This window comes from Paramormyrops kingsleyae, chromosome 11 (genome assembly GCF_048594095.1).
Source record: "Paramormyrops kingsleyae isolate MSU_618 chromosome 11, PKINGS_0.4, whole genome shotgun sequence".
Lineage (NCBI taxonomy): Eukaryota > Metazoa > Chordata > Actinopteri > Osteoglossiformes > Mormyridae > Paramormyrops > Paramormyrops kingsleyae.
Window position 1 is genome coordinate 5,742,632 of NC_132807.1, and position 6,238 is coordinate 5,748,869.

Sequence of the window (6,238 nt, forward strand, 5' to 3'; positions counted from 1 at the left end):
CTTGTTGATTGAGTGACAAAATCATATGGTCACTTATGAATCCTTTCCCAGTTGACCAGCTGGTCAAGTCCTTCATTAACGCCGCATCCCCCATCCACCACCCATGACGTGAAAAATTCCCCTCTGTGATATGTGACTTTCCAACAGGCCACACCAAAGCACCACCTATAGATTCTTGCTTCCCCTCTCGGTCTGGCTGTCTTCCCTTGGCCTGTGAATCTGATTTTGAGTCTGGGGATATTAGCAACACGCCGTTGTCCAATCAGGAAGCCATAAGATAATTTTAAGTAAAGCATTTCTCCTACAATAAGACAATAAGGCATCTGTGCTTTTATGTGTTTGTAATTCAAAGTAAAGCGTAATTAGTTATATATACTAATCTATATTATATACAAAGACTTGCAAAAGTGACCCTTTCTTTACCTTAATTCCTTTTATTTTAGAATATCACAGGGCTTAGCAAACCTATCACACCTTTCACACCTCACAGTCAACTCATGGCTGGATGCTTATCGGGTGGGCAGTCACCGCATGGAATGATGGGAAGGGGGCAGGATCAGGCTTACCCAATCCCTTAGGGCCATGTGCTACACTATTATATTTACATTAAATCCTATCTGCTGTCCTTGGAGATGAGAATCATCTGGAACACTTCATCAGCAACATCTCCAGAGGCACTTTCACATTTCTGCCAATGTCCTTGGAGGGGCCTAGATAACAGTTGGAAGGCAAAGAGTTTTTGTCACCTTTGAGAGACCAATCTTCAGAGACACATATGTCTGTCATTATCAAACTGTCATATTAAGAAGAACATTGAGTGGATGTACAACAACAGGCAGAGGGAAATAATTGCATGACAATCCTGATCCTGGCAAGGTTGAGGCTGAAGAGTTGACGGGTTTGCCATTGGAGAGAAATTCTGCTGACCGGACTTTATGAACTCCAGACGCATGTCCAGGGTGGGGCTAGAAACCCTGGGCACCCCTGCCAAAAGCTCACCACAGGCCACCCCCCCCAGAGACTGTAGACATACACCTGGCCCCCTGTCCACATCTACCCCCTCTACCCCCCAAATCATTCATAATTTCAACCACATTTACGATCCCCATGCAACAAAGCTTGTTGTTACTGCTGTCATGAATAAAAGCAGACATTCAACACTGAAGGTTTGTGCTGTGCATCAGCATCAATGTTTCAATATAAAACTCGACGTTACCAATGAGGAGATTAAAAAGACCTTATTTATTAACTGTGATTAAAGTGGTTCACTTTACCAATCACTCTGTTTACATTAAGTTGTTTTTACCTTAAACAGGCATATTATTGACTTTACCTCATTTAAAGCAAAATGAACTGTAGGCTCATTCATGAACAGGGACTGACTTTTGCTTGTGCTTCATTTCTGAATTTAATCATGTTTCAGAGGTGGGCGATTGATCTTGACGGGAAAGACTTCATTAACTCACTTGCCTATCTTGTGCAAAAATAAATTAATGAATAAAAACACAGAGGCCTGACTGAACCATCTATATGTGGCTCTGCCCCCCAGCCACAATTCAAATTTTGCTCAGGGACCCAAATTTGGAAATTGCAAATCTTGGGGACGGCAGAGTGACTTCACAGTTGGGCCCCTCAGCAAGGCCCTCAACCCCCAATTGACCTTGCTTTCCCAAAAATGTTTGTCACTTGTCTAACTTCTGCCAAATAGCAAATGTTAAGGAAAAAAAACACAGAAAATGTTTTCAGAAAATTTGATTCAATACAAGCATGTTTTGCTCTGCAGGGACCAATCCTATTAAAAATCTTATTAAAATATGAAAACTGATATCCAGGGTGAACAATGCTGAAAATATTTTTTTCATTTGCTTTCATAACACAAGAATCAATATAGGTATTTGTGACCTATATTGCGCCAGGCTCTCTAAAGCAATGTGTCAATAAAGCTGCGTAGGGAATTTATCTTGGAGGGGATATCGCCTACCTCATGAGCTGCCCCCCCCCCCCCTCTCCTTTTCATCTCATTGCTGTGACATCGCCGATATATTTACGAATCACTCAATACGGTTTAATTTCTTGGCTCCTGAAATGTACAGCTGTAATTAAATCACTAATAGGACTGGGTGAAACTCATTACGCATCTGCTGGAACGAGCGATAAACCGAATCTGAGTAAACAGTTCATCAAATCCTGACGTGTTTTCAATATCGATTCAAGATAAGGTTTTTAAACGAAATGCATCTAACGCTGCAAAGTCATGAACCAGGAAAGTCAGGTTCTGTTGTATAGACGCATAAATGCATTTTAGACACATCGGAATTATATTGATTCTGAGGAAATAATACATGGCACTTACGGAGTTTATGCCTATGCGATAAATGGTGTGCTGTTGTCCAACATCGCATAATTAATCTAATATTCTGAGACGATCAAATGAACTGCAATGCTAATTCCGTTATTAAACACATAAGACATGTATTTTTATAGACGGGTGCTGTGTTTATTTCACGTGTTGATGAGTCTGGATGCCGTGATGGGCCAGGAAGCCGTGATTCAGGAGAATTGAGGGGAGGCAGACGAGCTTGCTGAGCGGGCGCTGAAAGCCGGAGTGGCGGCCGCAGGAGGCGGAGAGTCGCGGGAGGGGTTCTCCCTGCCAGAGATAGGGATCGGTGTGTCCGGCTGTTCTCTTCATGGGTGGATGAGTTTGTGGGATGTCTGCCACACTTTCTGCTAACTGACAAAGATCGCGGTTCGTGGAGGAAGTAGCGGAACTGTTTGGAAGCTTATTTTATTTTGCTTGGGGGGCTTTGGGGGGAAAGCCCTGAGCTTTTTTTATTATTCATTTTTGTGTGTGTGTTTATTGTCTAGCCTGTCAGGGGAAAACTGTCAGGGGGTGGCATGGTGTGGCTCTTCTGGTGGAGGTGCAGTGTTGAACTTGCAGTGTGGGAAATTCGTACTGCATGGGGAGCTGTTTATGGTGAGTGTGGAGGTTGACGTGTAGTGTGGGATGGGGCTATTTATGATATTTATGTATATACCCTGGGGGTAGCCTGGTCTAGGCAGGAGCGTGGGGGGGGGGGGGGGGCAGAGTTAGCCAGCACAGAACCACTGCTCTGTGGGAAATCTCTGAATAAAGCCAGTTTAAATTGCTGCCTGCCATGTCCTGTACGTTGTTGGGTTGAGGGGAGACGTCCCTAGCAGTGAAATGGTCAGGTTCTTTACAGCTCACAATACTAGTATCTTGCACAATTAAACCGTGTGGAGGTTGGAGGTGCATTGTTCATGAGTTTGAGTAACCTTTTTTTTTGCGATTCCTTATGATTTGACACAGAAAGAAACTAATTAACTCAGAGACAGTTTCCCCCCTTTGCCCCTTTGACTGAACAGGCTGTAGAAATATTGAGAAGCAAAGCAGGTGCTCAACCAGAGGGGGGGTCTCCTTCGGCAGGTGTTCACCCACCCCGTGCCCAAATAAGGACATTTAAAGTACTTGGAGGAACTGACCTGGATACATGGTTGGTCCCAACAGTCTCTGTAGAAAATATGAGTTTTTCAAATTGGTAGCCAGAAGGATTTTAAAGCAGGATTTCAAAGTACAACTCATTTTGACCACAGAATTCAACACAAAGCCTTCAGGCCCCACAGCTGACAATTTCCTATGCAGTCATTCTAGGTCATAATTCAGGCCGTAATCACTGGGGGGCTGGATTACAGTGAGAATATTTTACAACCTGGAGCAATAACTGTAAAGTCCGAATACACCCATGAAACGGTTTAAAATTAAACAAAACATCCATTTTAACAAAAGCTTATACAGTATCCCTCCATGATATGAGTTTGTTAAATATTGTATCCAGCAGATGGCACTATGCACTATGACATAGTACAATTTAGTATTCTTAAGATGAAGTAATTTAATGTGCGTAGAAAAAACTAATTTAGAAAGTAAGTTATTCTTATTTTTATGTAAATTAACGTCTTAAAATATTAAATTAGGGAACAACTTGTTTATAGAATAAATCCCAAAAAATAGCGTTGGGTAATAGAGAGGTATAGAGAGTTACTATGAACACATTTTGTATCCACTGTAAGTCCCTAGTTTGAAAAGCAGTCTTTTTTTACATAGGGCGATCGATGACTTATTGATAAACAGCCGCCGGCTGTCCGACCGGCCCCGGTCGCAGCTGAACGCGATGCCCGGGTAAAAAGCATCTTGTTTACTTGGCGCCCCGGCGTGGCGCCACTGGACACTGAGCCATGCAGAGAACCAGTATGGTCAGCTAAGCTGGGAGTCAGGAATTCGGGACATTTCAGAATTACCCTACGCTTCAAATAAACAAACACATTATGACTCAATATATGCACTAATGGGGCACTCATGCAGAAAATATTTACTAATATTAATCCTATACTTACATAATAAATTCCAATATCAGATCCCCGATTTCTGTTTTTTTTCCCCTCCAAAACTAACAGCAAATCCCAGGCAACAATTAAGATCAAGATTTTTTTCGTGGATTTGAGTGCAACACAAAACAATTAAGTTGTCTAAAACGCAGCTGACGCTGCCGTTGAAAAGAAAAATTTAGCTTTCAGTTTAATGAGTCCCTCACCCCCCTCCCCACTTGTGTATCATCCAGAAGGCAGATGAAGCATCAGCTGTTTTGGCAATAGTGCAAACTTTTAAAAAGTCATCAACAAAAGTCTAACAACTAAAACTTATATTTCTTTCTATGGAGCTTGCATGCGGCGATGTGACACTCATACACACACACAGACACACACACACACACACACAGACAGACACACAAACAAAGAGATGTACACATCTCTTTGTGGTGACAGTCCATTCATTTCTATGGGCAAAACTCTAATCCCAACAATGACGACCTTAACCCCTACCCAGCCCTAACCTTAACCATAAGTAACCAAACAAAATGCCAAACAAGGTTTTTGATTGCAGTCACAGATTTTTATAAAATTGAGTTTCCCATTGTGGGGACTGGAAAAAAATGGTCACTCCAGCATAATATATATACATAACACATTAACACTGCAAGCACACAGCGATAAGCCTGAAGGTTACTAGACCCTGCTGGTCTTCTCTCCCAATAACCTCCTAGGTACACTATGTGGTAAATCAGGACGCTATGGCATGAAGTGGCCAAAGTGGACCACAAACTTCAGTGGCTTTGGCCGGTGCTGTAGGGGGGCTGTAGTAAAGCTACACACTGAGGGAGTTTGTTCCCCCCCCCCCCCCAGCAAGTCGTCCCCCTCCTCCCAGAGCTCCCGATTTTCCCATCCGCTCTCTGCGGAGGCAAGGAAATGAAACCAGTACCCCTATATGAAAGAGGCAGCCCTCCTGTTCACACTGCTCCTAATCCATCTTAGTCATCTTAAAAGCCATATCAAGCAGCCCCCCCTCAAAATCTATCCCAAATATTCAACATCTCAGAGCTATATCCTCTCACCCTTCCGTGCCCCTTTCCAGTGCTGATACTGGCAGCCCTTCATAAAATATTTCACCGCTTGAGTGCCAATTAGCTCCGATTAACACAAATTGCCCTATTAAAAAGTGTGATGATTATGCTCACAGACGTGAGAGAGCATGAAAACATTCAAACAAAACTAGAGAATCAGAGCAGATGCTGCAAATATAATGTCTAGTACACTCTAGTGCAATATCTATTATAGTATTTTTTACAACTATGTGAATGCTTATATGTGCTTGTACATTATTTTGTGTACATATACACTTACAAAAATATATATACACATACTCATAAATCAATTGGTCTCGATTAATGAAATTATCCATCCATTGTTTACCTACTTTTCCAGTATAGGGTTGTTTAGGGAATATTGTGTACGGGATGGCAGTCCACTAAAGGACAGAGACACACATAAATATATATATACACACTTCAGATGATGAGTCTGGATTAAGCACATTATCTCTGTTACAGATTATCTCCAGGGATGAAACACACTGGGGGGTGACATCTCACTTGTGTTCTTTGTGTGGAGTTTATGTGTTCTCCCCCGTGTCAAGTGGACTCCCTCCAGGTTCTCCGGTTTCATCACGCAATAAATTGTGCTTATTGGTGTCTCGAAATTTCCCATACTGTATGATTGCGTATATGCGTCAGCATTTGCTGTCTTGGGACAGCCTCCGTTTGACCCTAATTAGGATAAGCAGTTGGAAGATGTACGGGTGTTTATTGTAATTGTTTATTCACCT